The following is a 15,123-nucleotide window of genomic DNA, read 5'->3' on the forward strand; positions in this document are numbered from 1 at the left end:
TCGCAGCTTTATGATGCTCATATGGTGTCACGATGAGAATTTTTTAAAAATAATAATATTATTAAAAGAATTTTTAATTTTTTTTAAAATCAAAATATTTTAATATTTTAAATCATTTTTAATAATTTTAAATATTTTAAATAATAATATTATTAATATTATTATTTTATTATTTTATAAATTCCATTGAAATTTAAAAATCAAAATATGTATAAAATCAATACATCCAAATTATCTCAACATCATTTTCCATTATCAAAACATCACTAAATCATCACTTGAAATAACCATAACATTGTCAAAACATCATCTATTCAATTATCACAAATCTACATCCCAACACTACCATATGGACCATTACCAGCATACAAAAACATCACAACACTATATATCATCTGAAACACTATTAGGCTGATCAAGATTCACTACTACTTAAGACTTTATCAAACAATATCAGCATACAAATTTCACTACCACTTAGACTTTATCAAGATTCACTATCATCTCGAACAATACCAGCATACAAAATTCACTACCACTTTAGCTTTTTGGGCATCATATATTCAATCACTGGAAACTTCCAACAAATAGCATCATCAAAATACATGGTGAATCAAATCCACAATAATATCTCATGAATCATTTACAATATCTAATCGCCTAAAATATCCAATCACCAACCCATCCTAGAAAAATAATTAATCCATAAAAAAAAACATTGATGGTAAATTCCCAAAAGCCACCAACATCACCTGAAAAGCAGATTACATTAAGATGAGTACCAAAAAAAATGCAAATTAACATATCGGCCACTTATAGTTAATCAAATTCATAAGGTGTCATCACACAGTTCAATAACCAAGAATAATGAAGAATTTCACACGTGTAACAAAAACCTATAATTACTAACAAAAATCAATGTAACTTCATTTTTGAACTCTTCCATTCCTTGTCTGGAACCTTTTGATAGCCTTTTAACTGCAATTTCTTGCCTTTCTATTTATGTACCATTGATCTGCCTATTAGTTAGTATAAAAAGAAAAGATGATCTAATTTCAGCAGAATGCCACAATATTACCTTGGACACTGGCCCAAATCTAATTTCTCCCAGTTTATTGTAACTTGAGAAGTTATCTGTCGCCTTTGCTATATTGGCAAAATCAGATTCCCATAATTACATATCTTATTTTCCTCCATTATTATAATTTTTCATATGATTCATCTTTGTTAATCATGAAATTGTAGGAGAATTCCATCATGTAAGCTCATCATGTACTGACTGTTACCTGATCATATTTGTTTTATGTATGAATTTTCTTTTGACCATATAATTCCCAAAGGTAATTAGCCTACCAGGAAAACTGGTTGTCTGTTGCTTAAGTCACAACATGTGAGACTTAAAACTAAAATTTTGCTTCTGTTTACAAAAGGAAAAAATAACATTTAAACTTTTTATTAGCTAAAAAAGATGCCAAGTCTTTACACATGCATTACCTCTAAGGCATATTACCTCATTAATCTCAACACTAGCAGCACCATAGAGTTGCATTTTGAACAACCTGCAATCAGTGCCACACTCTTAAGTCATTTTACATGAAGCTGCTGCCCCAAACAAAAGAATAAATAAATAAATAAACAAAAAATAAATCATTTTGATACCATCAAAGAAAGCCGGCTATCACTAGTTCCTAAGGGAAAAATATTAGTTTCCAAAAGTTCAGAGCACGACTACCAACTAGTATTATTAGTTCAAAGAGGGAATATACAATACTTCTAAAGCGAAATTTACAAGAGAATAAAAATTTTCAATTGTTTAAGTAACATTTAATGTTCAATCTAGGCATTTAATAGTTGTTTCAGTTGGCATTTATCTGGAGAAAAGTAACAAATATCTACGTACCTAGAGCTTGCATAAGTAAGTTCTTAGCAATTCATATAATATCTACAAGAAGTAATTTATACGAGAAGCCAACTTATAGTTACAACTGTAATCACTAAGGCTTGAAAAAACCAAATTAATAAACTCATTAACACTTCAGACATCAGATAGATAGAAGTTATAATTATGTAACCCGGTACCCCCAAAGGATCTTGTAAGTTGGCTTTAATTTAACTTTATCGAACTCCATACAAGCATTCTCGAAGAAGTAGTTACTGCCAAAGGAGTAATTTGGCTTCAATCAACTTAAATTGGAATCATAAAACTACAACAGTACTATGAATGTATTATAATACAAACTAGTAATATCCCAAAAATAACTAAATAAATAAATAAAACCAGCATTATCATAAGTGATTCAGGACTGGCAATATAGTAACTAAGCTTAGGAGTTCATGAGATTCATCACTAACACAAGTTGCAAATTGTATTAAGTACATCCCAACAAGAGCTTGTGTCTTTTCTTGTTAAATGTCTTAATAATTTATAAGAAAACAAAATTATCTGCAAAGAATCAAAGTAGTTTATAAAGATTGTTGACATAATACAAAAACAAGAAAGAATAGCGTTGAAAAAGGGGCATTTGTTCCAAACAAACTTGATTAACTGCTTCTGAAAGGTGAATATCCTTACACCTATTTGTTTCAAGTGGCTAGAGAAGGTAGATAAAGATTGTGACAAGGACTGTTCATCACCAATATCAGCAAGAACTGAATCAAACCAAGGAACCTTTGCATATTCTGAAGATAAAACGTAAAGGCTTGCATATTGAGTAACCCAATGCAGGTTATATAATAGCAGAATAATCACTTATATGAATAGTAATCAGATCGATCAAAATTGTGACAAGGTCTGTTCATCACCAATATCAGCAAGAACGACATTTAGATCACAGAAAAATCAAATCAAATCAAAACAATATAATATAAGAAAAAGAGGAAGTAAATACCTAGCTGAACTTGAGCGTGTTGTTCATCGGCAAGTAGTAGCAGCAGTAGATTGAAGAGTAAGGACGAAGACGAAGAGTAGAAATTTGTTGTCGGCAAGCAGCGCAGCAGAGGACCAAATTTTTTGTCGGCAGTGTGAATTTATTTTTGTGTATGATTTGGAAATTAGGGTTTGCCATTTGAAGTCAAAGGAGAGTCTACCGCTTACGATTTTTTTTTCAAGATACGGTGTCGTTCTATGTCTAAATTAACCCATTCAAAACTCATCGTTTCATTAAATATTAATATGCTATCATGTGTATGTGATAGATAAATAAACTATCACAAATTTATCATGCCTTTATGATATATAAAAATTCTATCACGAATCTATAATATTTTTGTGATAAATGACTAATTTTTGAATATCTATCACAAAAATTCTGTCATAGTAGCTTATTTTTCTAGTAGTGAATCCAGTGCTTTGCGGTCCATCATAAGCTTCATGCATGTGCTCCTCACAACCTTTAGATCAAGATCCAATGGCTGGTCAAACTTCAAAAGTCAACATCACACATGGCATCGTTTGACTCGTCCGATTTACCCAAAGAACGATTGAGATTTGGCCGGTTAATGGGTAAATCGGGTCAACCCAAATACAAATATTCGGATCCTACAACTTGCTTCACCAATCATTGCCGTGTGGCACAATCATGACTATTGAATCATGAACGGTTGAGATTTAGTCAAAATTGCTAGCTATCCCATGCACTCATATCTATTGTAAGCTCATTTTATCATCCAATCAGTGCTCGATCAATAGGAAAAGTCAACTTTTTTTACACAAGCCCAATTTTAAGCCGATCTTGATTGATCTTAAGGTTTTCAGACCTCCGGAATCCAAATTTGACCTCTGTTTATCTGTTTGGAGCCTCGAAGTACGTGAAATTAATATTTTTCCTAATAAACACATAAAAATACACATAATTAATAATTCATAATATATTACATAAACACAAATATAAATTATAACATAAGCATAAAATAACATATGATCGCTTGATAATCAAACAATTTTTAATACTAATCATTTCTAAAGGAGAAAATCGTCATTTTACACTTTAAGTTTTACTAACATCCTTACTTTATGTATTTAATCTTCTTGTGATTTAATTACGTGTGTTTTTTTTTAATTATTTTATGTATTTTAGGGGTATTATAGTCATTTCACAATAAACGAGAGATCAGACGGCAAAACAGACATCACTTTTGAACTCAGGACGGTCGAAAACCTTAGGAGGAGCATAAAAGGAAAAATGGCACTGTTCACATGTACGGTACTGTCTACGTTACTGTTCACGACACTGTTCACATAGACGGATCGATGATGTGGCATTGACTGATGAGGTGTCATGATCCTATTAGACTAAAATTCTTATGTACTGTTGATGGTGATGTGGCAACATATTAGTGGACTAAAAAACACACGTACGGTACATGCACTACATGAGATTATTTTCAACTAAACCGCGTACTGTTTAAACCTCGTTACTATTCAAACCGTGTCACTATTCAAACTGCATGGTCAAACCGTCTACTGTTGACTGATGACGTGGCGCAATCCTGAGCGTCCAAACTATTTTTAATCCGATAACCATGATTTACTCAATGTATCTATAAAAAGGGGGCCTCTCCCCCCTAATTTTGCATCTCTGAATCTATTTTTTGACTCTATTTTCTGTAATTCCTTCTCTATCTTATATTTTCTATGTATTTTAATAAATTCTCATTTTGCCCCTGGTTCAATTATCAGTGGCCAATTTTCTTTCAAGCTTGGGTTGAAGGTGAAGTCTCAACATGTGTCATGGGCTTTATTTGGTAAATTTATTTTCTATTCCCCTCTAGTTTTTGTGGATGTTTTGACTTCTCATCGACAAATAATAATATTCTTGTCTAGATACCCCCCTGGTTTCACCGGGTCCCTAGTATAGGGTTATTATTATTTGGCACGATAAGCCCTTAGCACCATATTGATTAGAGTGTGATTCATGAGGTGTGGATTCCCCCCTCATGATTTAATTGGCATTAATAAGTACTATATAGCCCATGGTGCATGTTGATACGGATCCAGATACCCAAGCGCTTCAATCATAATAGTTTTCTCTTTAATTTCTTCTCGCCATTTTAATTCAAATTTTAGGATAATTTAAATCACTTCCACCACAAATCCAACCACCTCATACAAAATTAATTCTACACACAATTAAAATCCACCTCCTCGTGGGATCGACATTCGTCACTATTGATCTATTCTACAATAGATTCGTGCGCTTGCGAGTTCAATAAAATTTGCACAAGTTTTTGGCGCCGTTACCGGGGAGGTGAGTTATTTTAATTTGTAGAATTAATTTTTGTTAATAATTTCTTTTAATCGTTTTCTTGTAATTTCTTTTTCTTATTTAAAAAGAAAAAGAAAAAGTGAATCTGCATTTAGAGGTAAAAATTTCTTTTCTTTTTCTCTTCTTTAAAATTCTGTAATTTAATTTTCAATTTATTTTTCTTTATAATTTTTTCTTTATCTTATTAATTTATTTTAGTTAATTTATTTCACGTATTTTTCGTAGTGTGTTTTTTTTTATATAGAAAGGTTGTAATAGCGTGAAAATGTTAGTATTGTAATTTCTCTTTTTTCTTTATTTTTATTCGTTTTGTTCCCATTTATTTTGTGTTCTTTGCATGCATGGTCGAATGTCATTATTTCTTAATCTTGAACCTATAGATCTTGAACTAGAAAAAATATTTCGCACACACAAGCACGTTAAAAGTAAATTTGAAATGGATTTGCAACAAGCACCACCAGAGAAGTCATTTAAGGATTATTTCAGTCCCTTAGCTAATTTGAGCACATCATGCATAAGATACTCAAATGTAGCTGCTAGGAGTTTTGAACTAAAACCCAGTGTGCTAAATTGTCTCCCCACATTTTATGGCCTAGAAAATAAGGACCCATATAATCATTTGAATGATTTTCATGCTATTTGTCAAATATTTAAATATGAGAATTTTTCAGATGATGATGTTAAACTTAGATATTTCCATTGCTTTAAAGGATAGAGCTCGTTCATGGCTTAATACATTGCCTGCTAATAGCATTACATCATGGGAACAAATGGTAACTAAATTTTTGAATAAATATTTTCCAGTGCATAAAACCAATGCTATTCGCAAGGAAATTGCAGAGTTTACACAGAGAAAAGATGAGCAGTTTTTCAAAACATGGGAGCGATTCAATGGCTTACTCTTGAAGTGTCCACATCATGGGTACGAGAAATGACACCAATGTCAATACTTTTTGGAGGGATTATTGCCGAATGTGCAAGAATGACTAATGGCAACAAGTGGAGGAGAGCTAATGTCAAAAAGTGCATCAGAGATCCGGGAATTCTTCCAGCGACAAGCGAATAATTCCCAACAACGGAGTCGATCACTCAGGAATATAAGGGAGTAAATGGGGTTCACATTGGCGAGTCGAGTTTAGAAATTAAAGAAGTCAAAGCCATAATTGAAGGTCTCTCTCGACAAATAGCATCGTTATCGACTGCTAAATCAACAGAGCCACATGACCATGACTCATACTCAGATCAAGCCAATGCCAATGGTGTAATGAGAAAACCATCAAATTACAACCCATACTCCAACACATATAACCTTGGATGGAGAGACCACCTCAATTTTTCATGGTCTCAAGGATTCCAACAGAATGGACCAACAGCTCCAGCTCCACCAATGCAACAAATTCCTCAAGTTCCTCACGCCTCTCAGCCACCATTTAGACCATATAATCAGAACCAAAACTACTCTCAACCCAAACTATGGGAGGTTTCATTCCAGAATCTCAAGAATCTTACTCACTCTATGATTGAGCAACAAAACCGCACCATTGATGGACTACGAAATGAGTTGAGAGCAGGCTTCAACTCACAAGCCCAATCAGTTTCAAGCCTCGAGAAGATGGTGGGACAACTTGCTTCTTCAGTTCAGACATTGGCAATGACTATTGAGAAAGGCAAATTTCCAAGTCAACCAGTGCCTAATCCTAAAGGAGTGCATGAAGCAAGTACCAGTTCACCACAGCAGTATGGAGAGGTCCAAGCAGTCATGACCTTGTGAAAAGAAAAAGAAATCGACAACAAAGTGGAGATGCCGGTGACAAAAGAAAATCAAATTATACCTGTGAATGTTGAGGACTCACCATCGGAGGAAAAAAAAAGAAACCAACCCACGAGAATATGTTCCTAAAGCTTCATTTCCTCAGAGGTTAGCTAAGGGAAAGAAGGAAAAATCCACAGGTGAGATTCTTGAAATCTTCAAACAGGTAAGTGTTAACATCCCTTTACTTGATGCTATAAAGCAAGTTCCATCTTATGCCAAGTTTCTTAAAGACTTTTGTACTAAAAAGAGAAATATTCATGTTTAAAAGAAGACATTTTTAACAGAAAATGTTAGTTCTATCCTCCAACACAAAATTCCTCTAAAATGTAAAGGCTCAGGCTCCCCCACTATCTCATGTAGTATAGGGAACCACACAATTGAGAATGATTTGTTGGATTTAGGAGCTAGTGTAAATCTGTTACCTTATTCAGTATTTGTGAAACTTGGATTGGGAGAATTACACCCAACTCAAGTGGTGTTACAACTTGCAGATCGGTCCACGAAAATACCTCGTGGTGTTGTGGAGGACGTGCTTATCGAGGTAGACAAGTTTTATTTTCCTGTTGATTTCATTGTAATTGACACTCAACCAATACAGGATTCAAGGAAGCACATCCTCATTATCCTAGGCCGACCTTTCCTGGCAACTGCCGATGCTCACATTCAATGCAGGACTGGAAATATGTAGTTGTCATTTGGCAACATGACTATGGAGATGAACATTTTCAACATTGCCAAACAACCCAATAATGCAGATGGTGGAATTGTTGATGTGGATTTAATAGAAACATTAGTTGATGATACTTTTCTTTCAAACCTTAGTGATGACCCTTTACAGACATGCTTAACTCACTTTGCTTTTAATTTTGATATTAACAGATCAGTTGATGAGGTCAACGCCCTGCTTGACTCTGCACCATCCATTGACACTAATAAATGGAAGTCAAGAGTTGAACAACTAGCACCATCAGAAAAGAAACTCATCCCATCATCAGAATCACCACCGAAACTCGAGCTCAAACCATTGCCCAACACTCTGGAATATGCATTTTTTGGAGAAAAAAATTCTCTGTTGAGATGTATCGAGAAGAATTTAGTCTTAAATTAGGAGACGTGCCATTTTATGGTAAAACAAAGTATTGTTTTCGGTCACATCATTTCGAGCAAAGGTATTGAGGTTGACAAAGCCAAAGTGGATCTCATTTCTAATATTCCTTCACCCAAAACAGTCAGGGAAGTAAGATCTTTCCTTGGGTATGTTGGTTTCTATAGACGTTTCATTAAATATTTTAGCAAAGTTTCTAGACCCTTATGCAATCTACTTGCTAAGGATATACCTTTTGTCTTTAATGATTCATGTCTTGTGGCATTTGAAAAATTAAAGCAGTTGTTAACATCATCACCCATCATTCAGCCCCCAAATTGGAGCTTACCATTTGAACTCATGTGTGATGCATCTGATTATGCAGTAGGAGCAGTATTAGGACAAAAGGTTGATCGAATTCCCCATGTTATTTACTATGCTAGTATGACATTGAATGATGCACAGTTGAACTATTCAACTACTGAAAAAGAAATGCTGGCAGTAGTGTTTGTATTAGAGAAATTCCGATCTTATCTCATTGGTTGTAAAATAATTGTATTTACAGATCATGTTGCTCTTAAATATCTTCTCACAAAGAAATAAGCAAAAGCTAGACTAATTCTTTGGGTGTTACTTTTGCAGAAATTTGACTTGGAATTCAAAGATAAGAAAGGCATAGAAAATGTTGTGGCGGACCATCTCTCTTGTCTCCATTTTGACACAATTACAGAGCCATTAATATTGAATGAGTTATTTCCAGATGAACAATTAATGAGTGTGGAAGTATTACCTTGGTATGCTGACATCGTGAATTATCTTGTTACAGGTCAATATCCAGAGCATTGGACCAAGCAAGACAAGGCCAAATTTTTTGCAAAAATAAAGAATTTCTTTCGGGATGACCCGTATTTGTTCAAATATTGTGCAGACCAAATTGTTAGAAGATGTGTCCTAGAAAATGAAATTAAGAATATTCTTTCATTCTGCCATGAACAAGCTTGTGGGGGCCATTTCAGTGCTAAGAAAACAACAATTAAAGTTTTATAATATGGTTTCTATTGGCCAACTATATTTCGAGACGCTTACACTTTTTGTTCTTCATGTGATAGGTGTCAACGAATGGGGAGCATTACACGAAGGAACATGATGCCATTAAATTTAATTTTAGTGGTTAAGATTTTTGACGTATGGGGTATTGACTTCATGGGACCCTTTCTCCTTCTTTTGGCCATCAATACATATTTGTTGCTGTTGACTACGTATCGAAATGGGTAAAAGCAATTCCATGTAGAACCAATGATCACAAGGTGGTGATAAGATTTTTGAAAAGCAACATTGTTTCGCGCTTTGGATTCCCTTGAACAATAATCAGTGATAGTGGTGCCCACTTTTCTAACAAAGCATTCAAAGCTCTTTTGACAAAGTATTCAATCACTCACAAAGTGGTGACCCCATATCATCTGCAAACCAGTGGCCAAGTTGAGATTTCCAATTGAGAAATAAAGCACATATTAGAAAAGACGGTGAGGCCAGATAGAAAAGATTGATCATTAAGACTTAATGATGCATTATGGGCATATAGAACGGCTTTCAAGACCCCAATTGGGATGTCACCCTACATGCTAGTGTATGAAAAAGTTTGCCACCTACTTGTGGAACTCGAGCATCGTGCATATTGGGCCATCAAGAAATTCAACTTTGACATGCAGCAAGCCAGCTCAGAAAGAAGATTACAACTGGCAGAACTTAAAGAAATTCATAATGATGCATATGAAAATGCCAAGATTTACAAGCAACGATTGAAAGTCTTCCACGACAAGCAAATTATGAGAAAATCTTTCACTCCAAGTCAGAAAGTGCTTTTATTCAATTCTCGCTTGCACCTATTCCCAAGTAGGTTACGCTCTCGATGGTCTGACCTCTTTATTGTACATACTGCTTTTCCACATGGGGCAATTGAAATTAAGGACCCAAAGAATGATGTTACATTTAAAGTTAATGGTCAAAGTTTAAAGCCATATCTAGAGTACCAACCACATGGAGAAGACACATAAATAAATTTGAGTGACTCACCAGATTTGAATTGATTTTTTTCTCCTTTTCGGTGATTTGAATTTTTTTCTTTCTTTCTTTATATTATTCTTTTGCTAATTGAAATTATTTTTGCATAAGTGTGTTTGTTTAACTATTAAGTTTTCTCTTATCATTATTAATCATGAGTACCATACTTAAACTGTTCCTCTTGAACATTCTTAAACCACTTCAACGTGTAAAATCTCATCTCAAAAGGCAGATTCGATTTTGTAAAACACATCGTATTTGGGCTTTGCAACCACTAGAGTTAGTATCCTATGTTGAGGGTTTAGAAAGCCAACTCAGAGACATTGAGAGAAGTGTTTACGACATCCAGTTGGAGCTTGAGGTAAATTCAATAAAATGACGATTTAAAGTTTTAATTTGTTTTTCTGTTTGTGTGCTTTAGTTTGTTACCCCGGTGAAGTGGCGGATAACGGTACTCCGTGACAATCAAGTCGGTTACTTCAGTTTCCCATAATAACTGATATTCTAAGGCGAAGGTATGGACAGAAACGAGATTCTAACAAAGCTTCACAATCGATTCCGTTCACTTCCTCAGAATGGCCTCCTTACAATCTATAAAGTTCGGTCCGAATGCATGCGATTACTCATGAGGAATAACATACCTGCTGATATCCGCTGGTTAATCGAAGCTAAAGTACGACTAGCAGGTGAATTACCTCCAAAATTTATAGCACACATGCCTAGTTGTGGTAAAAGAAATTATACAAGAAAATGACGAGCTCGAAGAATTTCTGTTGCTTGTCATAAGTGTACCAGAATGAGTTGCGATAAAAAACCATGTTCTTTAGGAATGATGTTTCATAACAGGGAAGATAAGATTCAATTCATTAAGGATGGCTTGAATAAAGAGTCATTGAATGATATCCTTTTGTCTCTTGAAATGCATCCTAATGGATGTGTGTAAGGAGCGATTCTCTAGTTATGGCCATTATTCCAGAAAGAGCATGCACGATATAGTCTCAGGAATCTGACTATAAACTACTATGTTTGCCAGTTTATAAGAAAACTGGATGGAAAGCCTATCCTCGACCCATAGAGGGCGTTCAAACCGTTTTTGGACGTAAAACCAGAGGAAGATGTGAGCCACAGCTGCAACTACCTGTAAATATCCTTTTACTTCACTGTTATTTTATTTCACTGTTGTTTTATTGTTTGCATTATTGTCTTTAATAATTTTATTACTGTTTGCTTTTTCCTTTTTACTATTTCCTTTTTGACTCTCGAGCCATGTGCTTTACACGTTATTTGACACTGACATGTTACCTCATACACAGCTGTGATCCACTGTCACCAAGATTCTTAAATATGATTTTTTGTCAAGCACTCACAAATTATTTTTGAGAAGTATTCCAATGGCAGCTACTCCAAATAGACAATTCAAGAACATTTGTGTGCTTTCTGGATTTAACTATGGCAAACATAAAGAGTTCGTTGAGGCAGCCATAGATCTTAGTCGAAGCATAGCAGAGAGAAAATTACACTTGGTGTATGGAGGAGGTAACCGAGGGTTATCAAAATTGGTCTCCGAAGCTGCTTTTGTCAGAGGAAGTCAAGTATTAGGCATCATCCCAAGAGCCTTAAAACCTTTCGGTAGTTTGTCTGACTCATCGACTGGAGAAGAGTTAGTCGTCTCAGGTATGTAAGAAAGAATAACTGAAATGCTTAATCATGCTGATGCTTTTATTTTCCTTTCAAGTGATCTTGCAACACTAGAGGCACTTATCACACTAGCATCTTGAGCTCATCTGCACATCCACCAGAAACCCATCGGTTTGTTAAATGTCAATAACTTTTATGATGACTTTATCGCATTTCTTAACCATGCAATAAAAAAATATTTCATTCCTTCCAATGCGAAAAAACTTTTTATTTGTGCTCACACTGCTAATGAGCTACTTGATCTATTACAAGCTTATAGACCGGAGCCAAACTCCTGGACCTTTGTGTTGGAGCGTCTAAATAATGATGGTAACAGTAGCAGCAGTAAGAAGTACAAATTAGATTTAACTCTCTGCCTGTAAATATTTTCTTCTGTGTTGCACCACCTAGGTGATGTCTTCTAAACTCTACTTTTTTCCTTTAAAATATTGAGGACAATGTTTCGTTCTGGTGGGGGGAGGGAATAGTCGACAATTGTGGAATCTTGGTTAAGTTTTACTGATTTTTTGTTGTAGAAACTAACTGTCGCCAACTTTTTGTGTTGAAGATGGCTGAATATGGAGTGTAGTGACTCTAGAAACGCATTTTCATCGTTTGAAAAAAAATCAAAAAATCTTTATCGTCCGCACATAAATCCTTTAAGTATTCAAAGACAATAATTTCATTACTCACCAAGATAAAGAAAACTACACGATGACTTAAAGTATTAGCCATATTGTTTAACTGCCTTGACTTATGTTTAAGAGAAAAGATAAACCTTTGGATGCAATCAATACATTGAGCATGCATTTTCTTTGACTTTGAAGAATCGTTAAGGAATTTGAGATTTTCATGACCACTATTTAGAATAAATTTTGTCATAAACCAACCTAAATTTAGTAAGATATTGTCCGCTGAGTCCCTAAAGTAGGGTATATGTAACACCTTAGGCAAATCCTACATTGAAAAAGTATGAGAGAGATGTTGGATTTATAAGGGGTGGTTCACATCTTAATTGACGAAATGTGTTTTGGGGTATATAGGAGCCCTATAAACAAAACCATGTGTGCATTGTTAAGGCACAAAGGTGACAATATCTTCCAGATCTGGGTTAAGTCATGACAAATTCCTTCTAAATTAAATAGATATTTTATTGTTGTAAAGTTCGAACAATAAAATATAACTCCTACTCTAAGTACACCATTTCTATCTGGCTTCATAAAACTTCTTGTTAAAAAATGCTAAAGGTTTCCTTTTTGAGGTAGGATAACTCTAATTTCAATCTTAGAAGCATCATACTCAACTTCTAACTTATAAAAATTAAGGAGTGCATAGACTAATGTAATAGTTAGCCTTTTTTTCCAACATTTCAAAGCTTTACTGTAATTGTCCGTCCAAACAAGCTATCTTTCCTTTAGATAATCAATGGGAGAAGTAGTGATAGTACTAAAGTCCTTAACACTTATAGAATAAGGTAATTATCCACCAACCACCTGTTTTTTCTAGTTTTTTTAAAAAAACACAAATTGTTTTTTTGCCGCACTCTACCTGAAGTTAATATTTTTTTCACTGGTCCATTCTCGTTATAACACTGTTAGAACTTTGCTGACATCATAAGGGTAAAATTGTCATTTTTATAACGACATTGTTTGAAGTTAGAAGTGGATAGGTGCAAAAAAATATAACTTCAAGTGGAGTTTAGTAAAAAAAAATTAAGAACTGTATATTTTTTAAAAAATACGAAAAAAGGTGGTTGGTGGATAATTGTTCTTTTACATTTTGGGGTAAAAAAGTCATTTATACAATATTACGTTAGTTCTCTTAACAGTTTAAAGACGGAACTTGATATGTGCAAAATAATACAACTTCGAGTGGAGTTCAACAAAAAAAAATTAAGAATTGTGTATTTTTAAAGAAGTGTAAAAAAAATAGGTGGTCGGTGGATAATTTCCCTATAGAATATAAAAAGCCCATGAAAACTTCGTACTTTGCTAATAGTTGTAGGTGTTGGCCATTGTCGCATGACTCTCACTTTCTCTTCGTCTATCTTGATGCCTTCAACACTCATAATATAGCCTAAGAATCAGATTTTGATGAGCTTATTGGTGGCAATGTTTGTCTTGGGTTGAGACAAATTAGTTGAAAATTAGAATTGGATCAATGATTGAAGTCTTAATTATAGTTTTCAGCAAATAGAGTAGTGGATGGGAATGGGCCTTGGTTGGAAAGAAAGATTGGATGATAGGGTTTATTGTGACAGTTTGCAGCGAAACAAGCAGCAGTAAACCCATCATGCTGATAATGGTTTTCATGAATATGGTGGTGAAAAGGAAGGTTTGATGGCTGGGACATGGTTTGAGGGGGGGGGGGAGATCTTGTTGATTCAATGGTGGTGGAGAACAACAAATACTAGAAGGAATAATAATAGAGGTGATTATGGACAATGACATTAAAGTTGGTCGACGACAGCTAAGGTTTTCAAAATTTTTGAATTTTTTTTTATTTTTCTATTTTCCATGTTGATGGAATTGGTATATTTAATAGATGGTAAAGGAGGTGTTTATGGATGAAGGGTGGTTTGGCAGACAAGAAAGCTTTGCTTGGCTCAGAGAAATGCTTTGATATTACTTGAAGCAATGTTAAAATGATAATAGATGTTATTTTAGGTTATGTTATTGAAAACTCAAGAAGAAAGGCTCTCGCAATTAAAAAAAATGGGAGGTGGGGATTCAAACCGATGTGGGACGTAGGAATTTTACTTAACTACCCCGAAGGTTGAAATTGCTTTCTCGAGAGCCTTTGGGAGGTCGGGGTATTCCATCCCATGATACTCAAGGAGCAAGGCGTCGTATCTTTAGGGTTCTACTAATACATCGTAAAGCGGATCCAGGTTTTGGGTTATACCCCAGAAAGCACTATATCCCTGCTAAAAACAGACTCTGGAAGCGGTTTTTGCTAGGATGAATGCTACTTCTATGTATTTCCCATCGCATTTTCATAAGGTTTCATATCCTTCTTTTTCAATCTTTTAACGATGCTTGCCAATTCTAATCCAGGGGGAGCACTTAGATCGCAGATTTTCGCAAAACGACCTCGCGTAGCCAGTTCAGGTATAAATTTGAATAGGTTTACCAAAAGTTTTCCCTATTTTGAGAAGAACTTCACTGTCGAAGTACTCAATAGGGAGCTCAGGTAAACGGATCCAAAGCGCAGTTTTAGTGACC

At 34.7% G+C, this 15,123-nt stretch overlaps 1 long non-coding RNA gene and 1 other non-coding gene across 2 annotated transcripts; both read right to left on the reverse strand.

Annotated features, from left to right (window-relative positions):
- Positions 1 to 560: 560 nt before the first annotated feature.
- Positions 561 to 3,056, reverse strand: LOC127898920 (uncharacterized). The gene is made up of 3 exons (XR_008050628.1): positions 2,889 to 3,056; positions 1,511 to 1,559; positions 561 to 752 (listed from the first exon to the last, which is right to left on the reverse strand). It is a non-coding gene; the product is annotated as an uncharacterized LOC127898920 (long non-coding RNA).
- A 3,029-nt stretch (positions 3,057 to 6,085) lies between these two features.
- LOC127898982 (small nucleolar RNA R71) lies at positions 6,086 to 6,189 on the reverse strand. Its single transcript, XR_008050750.1, has one exon. It is a non-coding gene; the product is annotated as a small nucleolar RNA R71 (small nucleolar RNA).
- Positions 6,190 to 15,123: the final 8,934 nt, after the last annotated feature.

The sequence above is a fragment of the Citrus sinensis genome, chromosome 7, assembly GCF_022201045.2.
Source record: "Citrus sinensis cultivar Valencia sweet orange chromosome 7, DVS_A1.0, whole genome shotgun sequence".
NCBI classification, from domain to species: domain Eukaryota; kingdom Viridiplantae; phylum Streptophyta; class Magnoliopsida; order Sapindales; family Rutaceae; genus Citrus; species Citrus sinensis.